Genomic DNA, 21,952 nt, shown 5'->3' on the forward strand with positions numbered 1-21,952 from the left:
TTATTCATGAATGAATTATTTAGAAAAATAAATTTAATTTTTTTTAAATCATGGTCATTTTTTGAAAATGTTTTTGAAATAATAATTAAAAACAAAATGTAGGAAACAAAAAAATAAGGGACCCATACAAATGTGTCCGCAACCCACAAATGAGTCCCGACCCAGTGTTTGGGAACCAGTGCTAAATCATTATTTATTTACACACTTGAAAACTCTCAAAAATGATTTACTACTTTTTTGAAAGCATCCTACAGTTTCACCTGACTGATCATAACTTGTATCTTTGGAATCTGACAATATACTCAGGTGGGTGGTGCACTCAAAGGGCCAGTTCACCTCTGGGGCAACCAGATATTATTTTATTGTTGTTTGGGACACGATCAACACAATCCTGAGTTTTTTTTTTGTGTTCAATCTGTGTTTTGAGATATTTTAGTATTTCAGCATGAATGATGATGCATTTTGCATCATATGATGCAGCATGATGACTCATATGATGCAAAATGCATCATCATTCATGCTGAAATACTAAAATATCTCAAAACACAGATTGAACACAAAACATAACTCAGGATCGTGTTGATCGTGTCCCAAACAACAATAAAATAAGATCTGGTTGCCTCAGAGGTGAACTGGCCCTTTAAGTACAATTTTACAAAATCTACAAGCTCATGATGCGAGGCATTGTGAGCGTGTAGATCTGCTATTTTCAATTTTTTAAGTGGGACCTTCTGCATAACGAGTAGGCCTATACAGGTCTACTTTTACGTTTGTACTTAGGCTACATTTTGAATTCAGGACTATAACTTGTGACTGGAGCATTTCCACATTGCAGACAGTATTGATTAAGGGGTACTGTCACCTAAAGGGGTACTGTCACTTTAAAAAGTCATTTTAAAAATTAATATGAGTTAATATTGTTATGACATCATTGTGGGAATGCGCAATTATAAGCCAATCAAATTATTTGACTGTACTTACTGTACTGGTCAGCTGTTGTTGGGGGGCGAGGCGAGCGAGGGGCAGATTACATTGTGACATATGAGTTTCAGACTATTTCAGACCGTTTTCAGAGAGACCACGTGACCTACTGTATCAGGCTAGGGCTCCACCAAAATGACGGCGTCGTGCCGGCGTCGGACGGCGTCAAAAAATGAACCGGGGCGAATTTGAGCGTCCGACGCGGACGTTGACGTCGGCAGTGGAGCACCCTTCATCTATACTATAATTTTGCGAATGTCTGTCTGTCTGTCTGAGTGAGTGAGTGAGTGTCTGTCACAGCGTTTCTCCTCAGTGGCTGGAGCAATTGATCTGAAATCGCATCACCATAAGCATATGAACACACCTGACATAACTGTGAAGCCCGTTTGTCACTTTCACAAATCGTATGCTGTATATTAGCATTTTTATGGTGTATCTACTATCTATTCTGCATCTAGCTTGAGGCACATCTATTCTGCATCTAGCATGAGGCAAAATGTTTAACCAGCTCTGTGTGTGTGTGTGTGTGTGTGTGTGTGTGTGTGTATGTGTGTGTGTGTGTGTGTGTGTGTGTGTGTGTGTGTGTGTGTGTGTGTGCAGGCAGGCGGGTGTGTGTGCAGGCGGGTGGGGGGGGGGGGGGGGCAGTATCTCTGTAGCCATTAAACGAAACGGGTTTCTTACATTGATGCTCCTATACATTACATCATGCAAGCACCAGTTAAAGTTACTTTCCATCCCTCATATACTGTGTGCACAGTGCACATCCCATAACCCACACACTGCACATCATTTTGGAGCTCATATCTTTGAACGGGTAAGAGCTAGTTGATTAAAACGGGAGTTCCCAGCGTTGACGTTGACGCGACGCTCGACGCGCCCGGTGGAGCCGGGGGGTCATAGCCTACTATTGAAATTTCGGGGCGTGTCAGCGGGCCTTTAGCCTAAGTAAGAAACTGAGTTTTGATTGAAGACTTTATTAGAAGTTTAGGACCACGGTACAGTTTCATGACGGTACAGTTCACTGGTACAATGTCTACTAAAAGGAGATCCATGAAAAGACTAAGCTTATTTCCACATAGCCTACTTCTTTCACCACTGAAAGGCTACGCTACAGTATGTGTGTACTGTGTAGTGTGTACCAATACATTGGCACTGGTGTTAGGTACCAGCATGAGCATCACTGACGTTGCATGCTGCTCTGGAGACTGGAGTTCCCGAATCCCGAACGACTAGTAGGGCCCAATTTGACTTTTTATTGTATTACTTTTACTCTGTGCGCTGCTGTGTAGTGTGTAGCAACGACTGTAAGGTTGCAACTTACGGGGGCTACGTGCAGCATGTGGAGCATCATTCATCCCCCTCCCCCTTTGTGCTCGCATCACCGCTAGCCTACCAGTGTAACGTAACCTCGTACAGCCTGTACAACCACAGCGTTACTACGCGCTTCTATCCAGTGTGTTGAACCGACCGGGGCGACGAGGACTGACTGACTGGTCGTATAGTGACTCTCTCTGCATACGAAGTGATTAGTGAACCACTCAGAGAAAACACCCAACGGACAGTTCCCGAACTGAAAACATACTCCAAGTCGTGGTAAAGGGAGGATTGAACGGGCGTACCGTAAATTCGCTTTGTTTTGTCGGCTTCGTGAGAGACGGGGCGCGGCGTGCTCCTCCATACCGACCCACCGACCCCCCTTTCGACTGAGATCCCTCCTTGAGTCCTTGCTGCTCCATCTAAACAGCCCAGGCTGAGGCTGATATGAAGCTGCGCTACAGGGCTTGTTTTGCCTTGAGATAATAATAAAAGGACTGTTTGCTTTGGTTCGTCGAATAGCTGTCTGTCAGCTTGTTTCTGTATCGCCTTGTGGCTGCTGTAGCAGCGCATTTAACGCACTGCGTTGTCAAGAGAGAAGCAACGAGAAGACAAGACGTTGGCACTGAGGGTTGGTAAGTGTTGCTTCATCATAGATCACCCTCTTTTCTGTTTTTAGAACATTCTCGTAGCCACGTTGGCTGGCAGTGGTGGTGGAAAGTAGATTTACTTAAGTAGAATGTTGAGATATTTGTACTTTACTTGAGTAATTCCAATTTCCAGTACTTTTACTTCTACTCCACTACATTTCGGATCCAAATATATTGTACTTGAACTCCAGCACATTTATTTGAGCACTTTAGTTAGACCTACTAGTTACTTTGCAGGTGTATTTATTATTACAAAACATAGCCTACATTAACCACTTCAGCCCTATATACATTTAGGCGACGCATTGTGAGCTTGTAGATCTGCTATTTTCAAAATGGGATGAAATGGGATATTCGGCATACTGAGTACTTTTACTTTTTCCACCACTGGTGATATATACGACCACCCAGACCAACTCGCGCAATGCAACGTATGTGAGATGTGAGTGTTTTGTTTTGTTTTGTCTTAAAGTCAAGTCGTCTTTCTTTGGATAATCAGTGTTCAATCTGAGTCGATTTCTGCTAGAGCAGGGTTTCAAGCAAATGCTAGTAGCAAGCTAGCCTGTACTGTATACGCCCAGAGTCAGACCTGTACCATAGATGAGGCATGCACTCTGTGGCTGCGATGACTGATTGACCATTTTTGCCAGATTTCTACCTGATGACGATAGTTCTCTGGACTAACCAGGACACACACACACACACACACACACACACACACACACACACACACACACACACACACACACAAAAGCAGGAAAAACGTATGGTTGGTTTGGTGGCTAGGTCACACATCCTCTTGCAACAATGTTGCCATCAGTCATGTTAAAGTTGTAAACATTGCTACTTGTGAGCGGTCAGCTCCAGGTGCACGTGTGAGAGAATACTTGGACACATTAGCATTGAATGGAAGAGATGACATGTTTCCTGTTTAAGTTTTTAAATCACACTTGTGACTGAGTTATTTGTGTAGGTCTATACCTTTGGAATGATTACGATTATCTAATGTATTGAACTGTTGGTATTCATAATCAGCACTGTCTAATTGCCCTGAACAGACGTGTGTCAGTGTCAGCACTGAGCATGTTCTTGCGCCAAGGTCACCATTACATCATGAACAGCTCTACCTGGTGTGGTGAATAAAGCGATCTTTCTTGGATGAGTTTTGGTGGAAGTGAGTCATGCAGTTCATATCTTATTACAAAGGAAGTGTGCCAGTTTACTGTAAATGCTGCATGTACAGTATATAACCCCTTTATCCTAAGGGCCTTACGATATACAGTTCATAGACACACACACACACACACACACACACACACACACACACACACACACACACACACACACACACACACAGGAGGAAACCATTCAATGCATGAACAGTTCATTGTCAGGACACTTACCCAGGCTCTTACCCAGAGGGCACTTGAACCTGGGGGCTACGCAGCATCATTCATCCCCCTCCCCCTTTGTGCTCACACCTTGGCCACTGCCACCCACTCTGTATGTTTCCCCCAATGGGGAAACACTGTTAAAGTACCATGCATAGTAATACATAAGGACCGCATGTCTACACTAGAAACGGAGGGGGAGAGAGATTTCTTCTGTTAGGTCCGTTTGATCATGTCAGTTCTTCTCCCTGTCCGTACTTGTCCGTATGATTACGGTCCTTACACAGACCTTTACGTACACCTCCCAACTGAACCGTAGAAAGAAGTACCCGTGGCCACCGTTGTCAACCATAGGGGCAGTAGTGTGGAAAATAGCCTTTCCTCTGCAAAAAAGAGTGAAAAGATGTCGTTCTTATACCTCTGTGATACCAACATGGAAAGCTCTGTGGCTTGAACGCCGTTCTCTTATTGATTAATCACCAGTTTCGAGAGATGGGGGCTACTCGAGGTGAGTGTGAACTAAGCATTTTGAAGCAATTACGGCGCATACTCTCACCCAAAACGTACACAAAATCAAACATACAGAACTATAAACGGCCCTTAAGAAGTACAGTAGTCATGGGGCAGCTATTCTGTGCAATGTACAAAGATGTCAGTTATCTGTGCTGTAAGGAGAACTAAGAAGTGAAGAGGTTGACAGTGTCATTGAATATAGTAACGCCATGCTCTGATGAAAGGGTTTTCTCTATAGGAAGATGACCTCGGCATCGAAAGTCTTGGCCCTGAAACGGTGCTCTTTGCCAAACCTGTTTAAGAACAGGGGATTTCTTATGACGTTAATTCCTATTATGTAATGTTAGGAAGAAGAAAATGAAAAGGCCAGGGAATTTTGGTCACACAGTGAGGGCAAGGGTTAAACCTTCCAACTGAAGATTGTGTGATACGATTATAACATTGTTAATGTGTGTATTATGCCAACTAAATAAAGCTAAAGCTATTAGAACGATAGCCCATAGGTTTAGTTGTAAACCCTTAATAACCCAATATAATTGAAATTCAAAATTGCCAAAGGCTAATACAGTGATGGGGTTATATATAACATGCCATGAACGCTGGTAGGTGGATTGAATGGCAAATGCTATGCAGCTAAACTGTTTTTTATTTTTGTGGGGCAGTTACTATAGTACATACTTATTGCTCAAGGCTTTTGTCATGCTATATGTCTTAGGCCATTGACAAACTGAATAATAGAAAATGGCCCCAAGAAAAGAATGGGTTCAGTTAAAATAAAATAAAAGAATCAACCTCTACCTGGCTAGGCAATAGCCTTGAGGGAGTCAACACCAGCAAAATGTTGCAAGATGGCCCAGACAATATTAAGTATGCCAACAGTGTTTAATTGTGAAGTGCGTGCGTGTGAGGATAACGGTGAAGTGAAGCTATTTACAGTACACAGCCAGGACAATCTAGACAGGCAGAGGAAGGAAGGGTTGAATAGGGAGAGAGAGGGGACCACAAGTGATGGCAAAGGAAATAATTAGTAATAGTAATTTATTGATTCTAATAAATCAATCTATTGATTGATAAATGCCAGGAACTAGGTTTTTAGGAGACTGAGTTAACGATGTACAGATGACGCCAATGAGATTTATTTCCTTCAAATAATACAAACTTGGAATATGTTGCCCTGGGTCATGCACTTGAACCTATTGAGTTTGTGACAAGCATTCTTCAAGTTAGAATAGTCATTGATCCCTGCTTGTGCTTGATAACCCCAGGCACTGATATGAGTTGTGTTGAGCTGGGAGGACCATGTGCCTCTGCTAGCTGAGAAATGCCTAGTTGTTTTCATGCTGTGGATAGCTCACTCTCACATGACTAGGGGATTTATTTAGCTGCAGTGACCCTGTTCTTTACAAGCCAATGGGTCTTGTTTCTCAGCCCAAAAGTGGGAAGTAATGCAACGCAATTCTCAAGTCTCATACTCATTTTATCACTTGGAGGAATATGCCTCATTCTACCGTAGCCTGAATGACCAGCTCTGTGACACGCATAATTAACCTTTCATTTAGCTGTCTTCTTAAATGATGTTATTCTTATCTACTGCTGTCGTGTGTGAGCGTGCATGTTGGTGGAAAAGGCCAATAACAAGAGGGTCTGTGTCAGACAGCCACAGTTGTTTATGAAGTGACGGGGGAGGGGTTACGGCAGAACACGACCTGAATAAAAGTATAGCGTGAAGACGAGGGAGAGATATGAGAGACAGCTGCACATGTCGTTCCATCATGTTTGTACCAGCTTGTGTTACTGCCCGACTTCCCTGAAGAATGAGGGAATCGAGCAGGAGAATGTGGGGCCAGGAATTGAGTTAGGGATTTCTTGACTCTTGGCCAGACTCTTGTGGGTATTGATGTGAAGGTTGGAGCAAGCATGGTAAAGATCACACAAAAAAAATCAATTGTATATGCACTTGAAGTTGGCCAATTTAGATTTATGGTTTAAGTACAGATAATTAAATGTTAAATATCACTGTTTCCATAGGCTAGGAGAATATCCAGACCCCCTCCTTCAGTGGGTATCTTCCCCTGGAAGAAAATGTTGGTTAATTACCATCACGGTCATACTTTATGCCTGATTTATAATTTAGTTATGCACCAGTTTAACAAATTTAAGATCTACAAGCTCACAACGTGACGCACTGTGAAGCAAGCAGAGTGCATCTTATTAACCACAGATGGATGATGGAAATTGTGCCTTAGAGATCTCTTTGCCGTTCTGACTGCAAGAAGGGGAAGTTTATTTCACACCTTGTTTGGAGCATTGACCGTCCTAGACTTCTCAACGGGCCTGAAAATGTAAAACCGACCTGAGTGAGTTGAAGCCAGAGTCCTACCCGAGTCCCAACAGAGCATTGAATAATGATCCCGACCCAAACCCCTAAAAGGGTGTTTTAGGGAAAGGACAAACTGACTTTCTGTGTTCACTGATCTAAAGAGGAACACACACAGGCACGGGATCACGCCTCGCCCGCCGCTCCGATACGCCTCTGTTCTATTTCCAGAATCCAGGCTTTGCCGCGTGGTGAAAAATGTCCACAGCCTGTCCTCAGCCGGTGCGTGTTCCCCTTTAGTGAGCGTAAGGGGTGTGGTGTTGGATCAGGTACTGAAGGGGTGCTATGCCCTTGATTGCTTTGTAGGCCAATCACCAGTGTTGTTGTGTACTGGGTACGGGCAGCAACCAGGCGTGTTGCAATCATGATCATTTGAAGGGGATTCAGCATACCAGGAGGCCAATACGGAGGGAGTTGTATTATCCTGGAGATGACTGAGGCCTTTGATTGGATATTTTAGTGGATGAGACAACAAAAAGCCAAAGGCTTGTTTACATTGGTGTCCATTAAACATTCAACACTCAAACAACTGGACAAAGAACAGTGCAAAATACGATACACAATAAAGCAAGGGTCCGGGACGCCTAGGGGGGTCCTCAGAGTGACGAGCTTGTGAGCTTGTAGATCGGCTATTTTCGGCAAAGAGGTTTGGCGTAGAGGGGAAAAAAGAGCACACTAAGTACAGAGTGAAAGGTCTTTATGTATTGACGTGTTTATTATGTATTGACGGTTCAAGTGGTTAAATATCTGAAAACACAAATTGACATGAATTCAAAATACACTGATGATTGTGCTGTCAAACGATTAAACTAGTGGGGGTCCCTGCTTCATCTTTCTCTCAACTAAGGGGTCCTTGGTCTGAAAACGTTGAAGACCCCTGCAATAAAGTATAAAAATATACAATTTCAAAACAATTCACGATAACTTAAAAACGTGTTGGGGGCCAGGGACGAACACGTGGACGATCCCACTCACAAGAGACAAGTGGAGCTTACCAGAGGATAAGGAGCTGTGCAGACTCCTTGTTGAGGAATGGTCTGATCTTTTGGAAGTGTTTGAATATAAACCTGCAGGATCAAGTGATCACTACAATGTGTGTAATATATTCGATGTGAAAGTGTAGAGCGTTTGCTAAATTGCTAATGGTAAGACATCGGTAATAATAGTTACAGTGGCTGGCATGTGAAGTACCTGCTCAGCCTCATACCCCACTTTTGAGTTCTATTATGAGAAATTCATGTCATAAGAATGACCCTGCAAGCTTTACTGTAGTTGTAGTACTGCATTCCTTATACACATCTGCCTCCATAATTACAGTTATAGTTACACTGACCTACTTATTCTAGAACTTGGCAGAACTCTGGAAAAACAAGACTTTTTTTCTTTTTTTTCCTGTCTTCAAAATATGAGAGGCCTGCTGTTGTTTTCCTCAAAACTGATGGGATGTCTATTTAACAGACCATCAACCCCCCCCTAAATCTCCCTTTCAAAATCTCAGCTGTAGGTCAGGCTAATGCTTTATCACTTTGACTGGCTCATATTTCCCCCTCCTGTCTGTTCTGAAAACACAGTTTGGCTTCTTCATAAATATAGATTTGGAGCAGTTTGCTAATTTAAGTAATTGCGTCACTCAGCTTCTAAGCAAACGTAGATTATTTTTTCTAAATGTGCATTAATATCCAGGACCTACGGCCATTACAGTCAAATGTACACTGTTGTGCAAAGACTAGGTCAGTAAACCACCATCAGATGAATGTGGGTGGTGCTCCCCTTTCTGATAGACAACACATTTTGAGGAATCCTTGTGCTCTGCTCCCTGCCTCTGAGAGGAGGCCCAGGGGTTTGTTTTTGCCCTTTGGCATATTAAGTTTCAGATGTGCAAATCTCCCGGCCGGCCACAGCTGCCTGCCAGTGGAAATTTCCATTTCAGATTCAGACGGCCGCCTTTGTTTCAGGAGTGGTGGGATTTCCACAAGTAAGCTGAACTTAACACGGCTAATTAGTTACTGTGAAAGACAATCAGCTATTTCGCTAGGATGTGTGTGAGTGAGTGAGTCTGGCACAGGGAAGAGCGTTACAAAAATAAAACCACTTGGGTCAAGGCAGGGTACGTTTAGTTTGGAGTATGGGCGTATGGTTTTGGTGACACAGGGTATAAGCTAGTTGATAGTGATACTGTTTATTCTTTCTACTGAAGGAATGGTGTGGGTAATTCACTCTAATGTATTCTCACAATCAGATGTAGTTATACGTAAAGCTCAAAAGAGATAGAGTAGGTACAGGAGGTATGCACTGGCGGAAATTGGCCCAAGGCCTTCACCATTGACCATGGACGGTCACAGCTGTTTGTCTGTTTTATTGACAGCCTATCAGTATTCTCTCTTATCTCTCATCTTTGCAGGTTGAATGTGGAAGGAATTTCTATTCCCTCCACCACTATCGGGACTGTCTTTAGAAACCTAATGACCCATAACCCCATGGCTGTCTCCTTTGACTGATGGAGCAATTTGTGAGTGACCTGTATGAAATGTAACCTCCGGTTCATAGGTCACCATGCTTCCACGTGATTTATTGATTGCTGGCGTAGTCAGTATTGATTAACAGTGAGGCCTAGAGTTCTCTGCACAGTCTGCAGGGCTGCGGTGTGCAGATGACGGTTCAATATGTTGTGGTTGGGATGTCATGTTCACAGGTTATCTATCTTGAGAAAAAATGTAAACAGACAGCATGCTGCATAGTTCTACTGCTATCACTGAGATATAATGCATGCTCATAGTGACAGAAACACCACTGTGAAAGATAAAATAAGATTCTATTTCTAGATCAGTAATAATCAGCAACCAAATAGTAAGGTAGGGTTTAAGTTGGAGGCACAACATCTGGACAATATACCCGTGATCCTGGAATGACTAATTCGGTAACAGTACAAACGGTGATGTCATTTGTATCTCCCAGTATCTGGTCACTAATACATTTTGAAGAGTAGGAAAATAGTTGTTGTATGCAATATAAGGCTAATAAATAAGATAATATAGTATAATGTATATTTTCGAAACACTTCCACCTTTCCGCTTAGGGGGATTTCGGCCATTGGAGATTGTGCAGCGCCGTGCCATATATTGGGTTTATTCAAAGAAGACCAAACAAAAATGTGTTCATTTTCAACACTGCACTTAGTCTTTCATACTACCTTTGAAAGATACAGCCTGTCCTGTATGCATATGTATGCTTTCTTTATTTCCCATTTTCTCTTTGGCTAGCAGTAATAATCCTTGAATTGGTCTGTAGCACTGCAGACCTTATGCAGAGTTACCATATACTTCAAAATGAAGCACAGTGTTGCGCGTTTTTGGCACAATTTAGAAATGTGTCAAATGAACCATTGTTCTTTTTGGTCTTTTTAGCAGCTTGCTAGAGCTGCTTCAAACTGTAGGAATTCACTTCCTTCATATGTATACAGTATAAACTGGCAGGCAAAAGGGGTGTGGCTTTTGGGAAAATTGCAGTTTGATTGACAGCCTCTATTTTTAGGATTAAAGAATATAAGCTCATATTTGTTAAAAACAAATAAAAGCATATAGTTTGAATTGCTGGCTTCCCCCTCTGGAAAGTGTAACAATAATTTTCTTTTTTTCCTCATTGACATTTTGTAAGCATGTCTGAAATGAGACTGGGTTGCTTCACCAAGGTCCTCCCTCCCTTGTGCAAATGGAAGATTACCGGAATGATTCAGAGAGGGCTGATCTTTCCTAGGGTTCACTTGGCTCTATTGTGCTGTGGGCTGGGCTTGTATGTTTGGAGGAGAATTCAGTTTCAGTCTCTGTGTCAATACCGAGACCATGTGCTACTGGGTTACTCTGTCAGTTGTCAGAGAAAAGCACCAATCAGCTAAATAAGCTAGAACCATCTATAGAGCTGAAGTTGTATAATCTATAAAGCAGGGGACTTCAATGTTTTCAGGCCAAGGACCCCTTAGTTGGGAGAGAGATGAAGCAGGGACCCCACAAGCTTTTCATAGATTCCATATAGTTTCATTGTTTGACAGCACAATCGTCAGTGTATTTTGGATTTCATGTCAATTTGTGTTTTCAGATATTTAACCACTTGAACCATCAATACTTAATAAACTTGACCTTTCACTCTGTACTTAGTCTGCTCTTTTTCTCCTCTACACCAAAGCTCTTTGCCGAAAATAGACTGCGAGACGTTTTGAGCTTGTAGATCTGCTATGAGTCAAAGATTTGGAGGACCCCCTGTAGTAACTCTGGGGTCCCGGACACCCTGTTGAAGACCCCTGGTATAAAGTGATAATTAAAATCCATCCATCCATCCATCATAGTCTGTTAAATCTGAGTCAGGTTGTGGAGATAACAGTTTCAGCAGAGAATATTGAGACTTACTTTTCTCTGACCACATAGCCAGCTCTAAAGTACCATGCATAGTAGTACATAAGAACCGCAGGAATACATAAGCAACGGAGGGTGAGTTAAATTTCGTCCGGTTTGTCCGGTCTGTCTCCCACGCCTCCGTACTCCAGATGATTTATCTCCGTATACGGACCCTTACGGACAGCTCCCAACTGGACGGACTGAACGTACAAGATGTATCCGTAGAAGAAGTACCCACGGCCACCGTTATAAAACATAGGCGCAGTTGTGATGAAATTAACTCTGATCTAACAGCGGTTCTCAAACTGTGTGTCCCAATAATAAATTATATTTTATCAAGAAACGGAAAAGGTCGCACAACCACTTGAAGAGGACGCCTCGACCTCTCTCTCTCTCTCACACACACACACACACACCGCAACAACAGTCACCAGCACAGACAGCGAGGCACACAAGTCACAAGAAGAGATGATGATGCGGCTCATTTATTACTTGGATTATGTTCAATATATGAGCGGGTGTGTACGTGTGTTTTGTTATAATTACTCCGGGTCCGCATCCATGTGTTTAAATTTGTACCCTCGCGGAGTTGCATTTACCACGATAACGTTGCTGAGTGCTGACAGTCAGCAGAACGAGTCCAGACTCCAGACTGTTACCACGTATTATTTATACCAAACATCACGGCGGGTCCAAAATCTGTGGTTCTACATATTTTGGCTAAATGCTAAGGTTTTTACACGTGTGAGAACCACCTTCATGTGGCGCGCGGCCAAAACGGGAGCAGAACATAAATAACGTGCATGTCTACTATGCATGGCGATGCGATTACCGTACGTAGTTCCTCACCCAAAACGTACACAAAATCAACCATACGTAACTATAAATGGCCCTTAACTGGTGAGTGCGGGTGATAGCCTGAGTCATCATAACATCCTGGCCTAGTTTCAAGAAAAAAACAAACGTGATGCATCATTCTAGAAGCAAATAGGCCTATAGCTCTATAAGGCCACGTTAACATGGCAACGATCAGAATAGAAAACGGCAAAGTGCTCTCACTTTTTATTCTGCGTTTACACAGACGCAACAATGATTAAAAATGCTGTAATGTGCATGCTAGGTGTTACGCAGTTACCCATGTCTAGAACCACTCCGTTCAATTTTTTTTCCTCTAATTCAAACGTGAAGTGGCCTGTTATAACGCCATGTGAGGATGATTTGAAGAAGGCGGTGGTTTGAGGTGGAGGTTCTTCCTTGCCCTGCTGGGAGTGTCTGTGTGTAAAGTGTCACACAGATTGGTCCTGTGGTGTCCCAGATTAGCTTGACACAGTCTCACACACAACAGAACAGACAGACAGACAGAGGCAAAACATTATCTCTGTCCCCTGATAAACAGCATTGATGTGTATATTTTGGTACGACCTAATTGTTCAACATTGCTTTCAAGGAAATATTTTACTTGATACAGAACCAATGACAATAAAGGCTAGCATAGAGCATTCACTGTAAAATCTTAACCCTTCATCTCTAAAAAAAAATGCTCCTGTAATTATTTGGGTCCATTTTTACATGAATTAAAACTGAGGATTTTACTGTGTAATTAAGCTGTACTATGGGTGAAACATTTGACAGCTGGCCTGTTCATCTCTCACACAGGAAATGAAAACTTCTTTTGTGCGTGTGTCTTTTGTTTACATTTACCAAGAGGAAATAGTTGTAATGTGACCATGTTAGAAGAGCAGTCATCTCTGAGGAATGCAGCAATGCGCTCGCATTCAGCCACACTGCTGTGCTAGTAGTTAATTATGTAATAGGGTGTGAGGATGTGAAAATGTTGAGAGAGGAGAGGGAGAGAGAGAGAGAGAGAGAGAGAGAGAGAGAGAGAGAGACAATAAAATAATGCTCCATCACTTATTAGTGCAAGACCTCGTTCATCCTGTTCATTCAGTGTACAAACTGTACATATTGTAGATTAACCAAGCTTATGCATACTGTATGTGTTCAGACATGTACTCCAGTGTTATGTAATCAAAGGTTATGACACCCAATTTAGCTTTGTTTAGGTTTCCTCACTGTACATTTATTACATTTTATCCCCTCAAGTCTTATTTGCAAATCATGCTGGTCTGCTGTGCTGTGCATACTGAGTGGGCCTTTGAGTTTCTAACTGGGAGAGAGATGGGCAGATAAAAGACATGCTCTTGACTCTACTAGGCTTGATTAGGACTTTTCCTTGGCTGCTTTCCTAACATGACAATGGGGGATAATTTGTGTTCTGCTTTTCCACAGTTTGGAGATGACTGATCGATAGTGTACTGTGTTTAGTTGGCCTATTTCATCATGATCCTAATGGTGAGTTTGCTCTGCAGGCAGAAATTACATAATCTAGGCTCATTATTTTGGCTCAATGAGTGCTTCATCACTGCCTTAATTGCCTCTACAGACCAAGCTGTATTGTCCTGACCACGTCAGGAGATATCAGATGATGTCAGGTAACGTCTCATGTTTAAAAGTCCCTCACAGACTACAGCTGACAATGGTTGCATTGTTCTTCTGCGTCATGAGCGGAAATAAATGTCCTACTATATGGGCAATTACATAAATGAATAACATTATATATAACATTATACACCTCACAAAAAGGCAACTTTGTAATTAATGTAAGACTAAGGGCCGATGCATACTCCACATTTCTGTCTAAACTCCAATATGACGTCATTCAGAGGTTCGGGAGGGGTGGGTAAATGGTGCATTTATATAGCGCTTTTATCCAAAGCACTTTACAGAGATTGTGCATTACATTCACCCATTCACGCACACATTCATACACCGGTGGCGGAGGAAACCATGCAAGGCACCAACCAGCTCACCGGTAGCAATGTGGGGTTCAGAGTCTTGCCCAAGGACCCTTCGACATTAACTCAGGGTTCAAACTGGGAACCCTTCGGGAACCCTTCGTGCTCTAATAACGGTTTCTCTACCCCTGAGCTATGCCGCCCGGGTACCGTCATTAATTCGGCTGTTCAGTGCTGCCGAGATTCTGTGAATCACCAAACCGAACCGAAATAAATTTGGCTCTAAAAGTGGAGTATGCATCGGCCCTTAACGTAGTGGTGCACTGTGAGCTTTCATGACAGACTCCTTTCTGACTGCCAGTAGACGGATATACCTTTCTGTTTTTGTTTCTTGGGTGTCACGTTCGACCCAGATCATATGGGCACAAAATTCAGCTGTCTGCCCACATCCATCAATTGTATTTAAAACATTTATTGGCCTTAGCTTTCACTCAGTTGAACTTCATCAGAACATTTAGCAGTCGGCCCATTTGAATGCCCTCAACCTTCTTTAAATTCTCTCAGAATGGGATTGAACATTTTGTCAAGGGCACAGTCAGCAATGATCCCCCCAGCTATTAGAAACAACTCTTTTGTCTCTGTGAATGACCTTCCCCATCAGGCAGTCAGTCCCTCAACATATCTCTCCACATCCTGGGCCTCCTGTAGAGATGGCTGTTGATTGTGACACATCCTGCTGGGCAGAGTTTGAATAGTAACCAGGGAGGTGAAAGAATTAAAGACACAATGCCTAAAAGCCTTGATTCCGGTTATTCTTTCCTCCATTTTTTGTTATTCTTTCTTTCCTCCATTAAAATAATAACAATCAATTATCGTTCAAGTGGAATTCCATCTGGTAACAGGGTAATATCCAGTGATGGGGATAACGGCTTTACAAGTAACATCGTTACTGTAACGGAATACTTTTTTGGAATACTTTAACACATTCGTTTTTTAAATTAAAGTACTCTTTCCAAAATTACGGTCTTACTTTGTTACATTTAAGAACTATATTTCGCATTTGCGCTGTTTTCTAAAAATGGCAAGCTTATCTCTGTCAACGGACACTTGTATGGATGTTACATGAAAATCGGTGACCGGGCCAGCAGTCTGTGGTGTTTGCGTAATCATTGTAGTCAGTGGGTCACCACTTTTAGTGTGACTTGCGAGCCGTGGCTGACATACTGGTCTTATTCAATTGTTAAAAAAGTAACGTTACCCAACAATATCACATAGGCCAATACATTTTTGGAGTAGCTGAGTTGGTTTTGGAGTAGGTAAGTTGGTGCTTGAAATGCTATGCATTTGGTTTAATTGTGTAAACATATGTTTTTACACGCCTTTGCCCATTTTCAAATTACAGTTATTCATGTGTACAGTAGTTCGTTGTTGAAAGAACTACAGTTGAAGGCTGTTTCGGGTGTCTGGGCAAAAGCTTGGTTGTGCCAGTTGGGTTGTTTACTGCAAAGGGCTATGGTTTCTCTAGATGTCTGGGTGTAGTGTAACAAGTCCATCTAGCTCAGCAAATCTTGATACTCATGCAGAGTGTTGAACAAGTACAGGGAGAGGAGGGGGCTGTGATGTCATGGGCAAGAAGGGGCTTAGCCCCTTTTCCACTGTCATGGCCCAACACCACCCCACTCCCAGTGTTACCCCTAGGCAGAAGCTGAAGGAGTGGAGGAGAGGTGCGGCGAGCAGTGTAGCGTGCGTGTTCCACTATCAGGACCTGAGCTAAGTGGTATCAAAGGGGTTTGAAATGGGCGCCTATTTTGGTACCGCTCCAGAGTAGGTCTGAGCTAGGCCAAACGGGGCCAAACATTTCATTTATGACTGATCACTCAACACTCACTGACTTTTTTATTTAGACCAGGATATAGTTGTAATACTTGATATTATACTCACTGTTATAATATATTGTTGTGTATTATAATCATCATAGTTGTAATACATTATAGTACTTTATAAAGTATTATAATCACAGTTATAAGGGTCCATTTGGTTCGACCTGCGATACAGACACACCAGAGCTGATGGAGGCATCTACCGTTCAATGTCTATGGTGTCAATGACTGGAGTCTGCTGCTACTCATACCTGTGGATTTGAGAGGGGGTACATTTGTGTAATGGAAACGGTAGATATTCTGATGTGGTGTGGTGTGCTAAAGCTGCAGTCGAAATCCGTCTCTTAAGGTGACCCAAGTCTCCTTCAATTCCCAAGAGAAACATACATAAGTCCTCTGGTATTCACTTTAGCAGGAATTTACTGTTTATTCTGGCTGAAATGCAAATACAAATTGTTGTTGTGATCATTAATCATTGTTAGTAGTCTTTGATTTACTGTAGGGATCAAATTTAAGGGTTATCAAGGTTGACAAAATCATTATTCTTGATTATTTAGGAACCATAACGATTGTCTTGCCTCCTAATGACATTTTGAATATTGGACCTTTTGGACTGATTGAAAATGTTCTTGGTCAGAGTTGGTTGCTTTTATTAACTGTTGAATCTAAAATTGTGAATATGGATTATACACACATTTCTGCTGTACTGCACTAACATGCTCAAGTCTAAATTCAAGTGGTTTATTTTTTAATCTTGTTGAATATACACTTTGGGGGGAGTGGGGTATTACTTGTGAACTAAACGTAACTACATGTCTAAAAGTATCAGATTAGTCTCAGATTACATTATATTGATATAACATATGTGCGGGAAACAATTACATTATGCACAATTCCTACAATCCACCTGTTAAAATGTTTAGAATGTAGCTTTAAGGGGTTCGTAGAACGACACCATTCTGAACTAGTTAACAAACTGAAAATCACCCTGCTGTAAAAGCTTTGTCATCCATGGACATAAACGTGGACCAAAATAGCTCTACAACCACAAATCACTGTTATTATCAGTGATATCAAGGTGAAATAACCACAGTATACACACATTACCTTGACCATAATAACACACCTATCCTGAGCAATAATCAGACACCTCACCCTGCCTGGCCATAAACCCAGACCACTTCCAGTGCTCCTGATTACTATAACTCTGGCAGCCCTCCCACTATGATAAAGTCATAATGGAGCCTTCATAGAGAGAATGATTGTATCTGAGTAATGCCCCCCTTTTATTTGGAGCTCATCCAGCAGCTGTTTATGCCCGGCACATTATGTAACATAACATGGCACAGCCAGCTCCTTGTTCAACAACAATATCTGTCTGTGGCTGGGTGAAGACGGAGCCAGGACAGAGAATGTAAGCATGTCCAGTTCGTAGAGGTATGCACGGCAATGCATGAAACTATAGAGCTTCCATAAGCGGAAAGATAAGCCTGGGCCAAAGCAGAGCGGTAATGTAGACCAGTGGTTCTCAACCTGTGGGTCAGGACTCCCAAGGGGGGGTCCCTAGGTGATTTAGGTGGGGGTCCCCAGATGACAGTGATGTGACAATTTAAGGACTTTTAAGATCTTTTTAATAATGAAAAAAGAGAAAGAAAGAAAAGAAAAAAAAGACCATTACTGCATCAGAAGTAAACACACCAAACTTTAGCCAAATTGTCAAATAATATAAGAAAGAGGCAATTTTGAAAATAGACCATAATATTATACTATTTTCACAATATTTAGCTGTGGAACTGAGCAATGTAATGCCCCTCAACTCCTACATTCCAAGTGCTTTTCAAGATTGGGGGTCCCCAGTTCAAATATGATTATTTTGGGGGGTCACAGCCTGAAAAGGTCGAAAAGCACTTATTTAGACTGTTGGCTGTTGCTGAAAGTATGTTTTAAAACACAGGTAAAGGGGCTTGGAGCTGCCTGGATGGCCTAGTCCTAGTGGTTAGAGAGAGTGCTGTCACAGGGATGACGGCACTCTCATGGATGTAACCATGAGATTGCAAGACAAGCAAGGTGTCCATCAACATGTGTTGTCCATGAGTGTACTTTACCTGCTCCTCAGTAAGTCACTGTGGAGAAGAGTTTCAGCTAAATGATTAAACATGCAAAGAGTGGGGGTCACAGCCTGAAAAGGTCGAAAAGCACTTATTTAGACTGTTGGCTGTTGCTGAAAGTATGTTTTAAAACACAGGTAAAGGGGCTTGGAGCTGCCTGGATGGCCTAGTCCTAGTGGTTAGAGAGAGTGCTGTCACAGGGATGACGGCACTCTCATGGATGTAACCATGAGATTGCAAGACAAGCAAGGTGTCCATCAACATGTGTTGTCCATGAGTGTACTTTACCTGCTCCTCAGTAAGTCACTGTGGAGAAGAGTTTCAGCTAAATGATTAAACATGCAAAGAGTGGAACCAAACTCAAACGATTTAAAATGTAGGCAAGTAGCAGGCACTTTTATCAAGAGCGACTGTGCAAGATCTGAGTAAATGGCACGAACCCTAGTCAGCAAATAACAGGGTACATGGTCAAGTAAAGAGAGTACAAAGAAAACAATAACGTGCCACAAAATAGTAACTAGGATAGGGTGACCAGATGTCCAGGTTTGGCCGCAATTGTCCCGGTTTCAAGCTGCGTGTCCTGAGTCCCAACAAATACTGTATCTCTAAAACACTAATATGACCCAGTTTTCAACATAATTTATACTGCTTGCTTGTCACAAATTCTATCTACATAACATGCATATCATGTGTGAACACGTAACCAACACCTGCATAGTATAATTGCCATCTTTAAGAAGGCAACAAGAATTGATACAAGGAAAGGAGATAGGGGGTGAGATAGAGTGAGAGTCTGAATATGTTAGTTTACAGTAGAGTTTTTCTGATACTGATACCAGTATCGGAAATGCCTTGGAAACGGCCTAAAACGCTGGATCAGGTGTCAGCGATACACAAGTGATCCGATATCATGGCATTTATCACATGATGATAGCTCATTTACACTTCAGGCAAACAACACGTGCTAGCAGAGAGTGTAACATTAGTCAGAGCTAGCAAAATGTGTTGTCAAAATGGCATTCATTCTCTTTATGTATTGTGTTCATGTTTTACAAAGGGTTTAACCTGAGCCAGGCCATATGGTCATACAACTAGGGATGTTCATGGTTAACCGTTTAACTGTGAACAGCTATGAAATGTTAAACCGGGCGATACTAATGGTTAATAATTTATTTCTATTTTTGATTCATTCATTCATGTTTTGGTGCAACGGTAGTTGCCTAGAGGCAGCCACCACATTACAACAGCTTCATGATTGCTGCATGTGGTGCTGCCTTACAGGAAGCGCACAACTTTAGTTTATCAGAATAATTCAGACTAGATATAACAGCAATTATATAACATCCATACAAGGGTCGGTATAATACAGCTGTTGAAATATGTACACACACACACACACACACACACACACACACACACACACACACACACACACACACAAACACGCACACACACTTATTTATTTTTAAACTCGGCTATCAGAGTTTACGGACTGCAGTGGCTGGGGGAGTGAGTCTGCACTGCAGTATGTTTGGGAGGGGGGCACAACTTGGGAGCCAGGAGGAAGATAAGAGTCATGGGGCTGTAGCTTAGCGGGTAAAGGGGGCTGTCTGGTATCCCGAATTAGAGTTTGGAAAGCTGCACGTCGGAAAGTCGGAACTCTACGACGAAAAGTTTGGTGGTCGGAGACAGTATGGAGAGGCCTTTAAGTTAAAAGGCATAAGAGCTGGTACTTAAAACAATCAAAATACAGCCCTTAATAGGGCTGCGCAATAAATCTTTTTTAAACCGAAATCGCGATTTGGAACCACGCAATTAGCAAATCGCAAAGGTGAATAATAATCGCAAAAGTGATTTCTGTCTGACGGTGGCTCCCCTCCTCCGTCCCCTACACACATGTGAAACCTATGGTGTGTCTTGTCTTAGGGTGCATTTTTTTTGCCTTGATGAAAGCAGGGCAGTGACATACGCGGTACTTTCTTCCTTGACAATAATGAGAGGCGGACAAGACCATTACTGAGATCTTTCTGAATATAAAAATGTTTTATCTATCTATAAATGCGAGAAATCTCTGTGAGCGTGCGTGCGTGCGTGCGCCGTGCGTGGATGTAATCCGCGTATCTCGAGATATATAAATATTGTGAATAAAATCGCAATCGCAATATTAGTCAGAAAAATCGCAATTCGATATTTTCCCAAAATCGTGCAGCCCTAGCCCTTAACCCCTAACTGCTCCCCACGAGTGCCCGTCGTAACCATCTGAGCAGCTATCAGCTGGGTTGAGCTGAACAGAATTCTGCCCCGAGGGACTATTATGGGGAAAAGTGTTGGCCAGGGTGTTGTAGGGAAGGAAAGGACAGGACAGATGTCTTGTTGTGTTAGCTGAGCTAAATGTGTGGGAAAGGGCGTAGGGGTGGATAATGTCCTGGAGGTAGGGATGCATTGCCCTTGATTACGTTGTAGGTCATCACCAGTGTTTTGAATTGGATGTGGGTAGCAACCGGAAGCCAGGGAAGGGAATGCAGAATGGCAGAGACAATAGCTGTGATGTCTAATACTATATTTATATTTACTGTATATAATGTTACTGTAGACAAGGTGGTTTCACCTAATCTTTACTTGATTCTTTTTTTTCCACAGTTCACTTAAATTCTTGCACCACTGACTTTTCAAGCAAATGATACTAAAGAGTGGTCAGATAATATTGACCTGTGATCCTTCGTAATTGGATATAATGGCAGTATCAGAATATAGGGATAGATAGTATTTCTTTATTTTATTGAGACTGCAATGCTAATGAATAGAGGCAGGCTTGGGTTTAGTGCAAAGGAAGGAACTACGTGTGTATTATGGGGATTGTTTTTCTTTCTTTCTTTTTTTTCAAATCACAATATATCTTGAATATTTTGGTTTAGAAAAAAGGTGTATGTGACCATTCAAAGAGTTGTTACCACTGCTGATGTAGCCTGATCTGATTTGTATTGGCAAGGACAAAATAAAGTGGTTATTATTATTTTGTAACTTACACTAGGTTGTTTGTGGACAAGTGTTGCCAAATATAAAGTGGCCTTAAATCTTTGAGCTCTATATGGACTGTACATTAGAATTTACAGAACGGAATGTCAGTACATAGGCTTCACGTTTCGTGTGTGTGTGTGACGTGGCTTCTAAGTGTCAGAGAACCATTTAGTACACGCTCAGAAGGGTTGCCGTTGTAAGAGAGAGAGACTGACACAGTCCGAGAGAGAGAGGGGGAGGGAGGGAGAGAGACGCAGACAGACGGAAGGAGAGAAAGTGTGAGACGGTAATCCCGGGTTGTTGTGGCTGTGCGATAGTAGTCACTGTGAGAGAACATTTTTAAATTTCAGAACATAGAAGAGAAATAGAGCAAACTCGAAAAAGAAAGAGCGTCAAAGAGAGCCGAGAGAGGGGGAGAGAGGCAGTGTGACCTTGGTACAAAGCTTTTGTGAGTGGTCAGAGCAGGGTAGCTTCTAGAGCAGTCAACAACAGCTCAACTGACTGACACAGCACCTGTAGACTGCATGGGCTCTGGAG

At 42.2% G+C, this 21,952-nt stretch overlaps 1 protein-coding gene across 3 annotated transcripts in view; it reads left to right on the plus strand.

Moving 5' to 3' along the window:
* The first annotated feature begins 2,478 nt into the window (after window positions 1-2,478).
* The window catches only part of rnf24 (ring finger protein 24), a 45,755-nt gene continuing 26,281 nt past the window's right edge, over window positions 2,479-21,952 (plus strand). The window contains exons 1-3 of one of the 3 annotated variants that reach the window (XM_080721649.1): window positions 2,479-2,930; window positions 13,904-13,966; window positions 14,058-14,106. The gene's annotated coding sequence lies outside the window, so the exon portion shown is untranslated. Of the gene's footprint in view, window positions 2,931-13,903; window positions 13,967-14,057; window positions 14,107-21,952 lie in introns of those variants that run through there. The other 2 variants (XM_080721650.1, XM_080721651.1) reach the window with 2 other exon arrangements.

The sequence above is a fragment of the Nannobrachium achirus genome (genome assembly GCF_963921795.1).
Source record: "Nannobrachium achirus genome assembly, chromosome: 3".
Lineage (NCBI taxonomy): Eukaryota > Metazoa > Chordata > Actinopteri > Myctophiformes > Myctophidae > Nannobrachium > Nannobrachium achirus.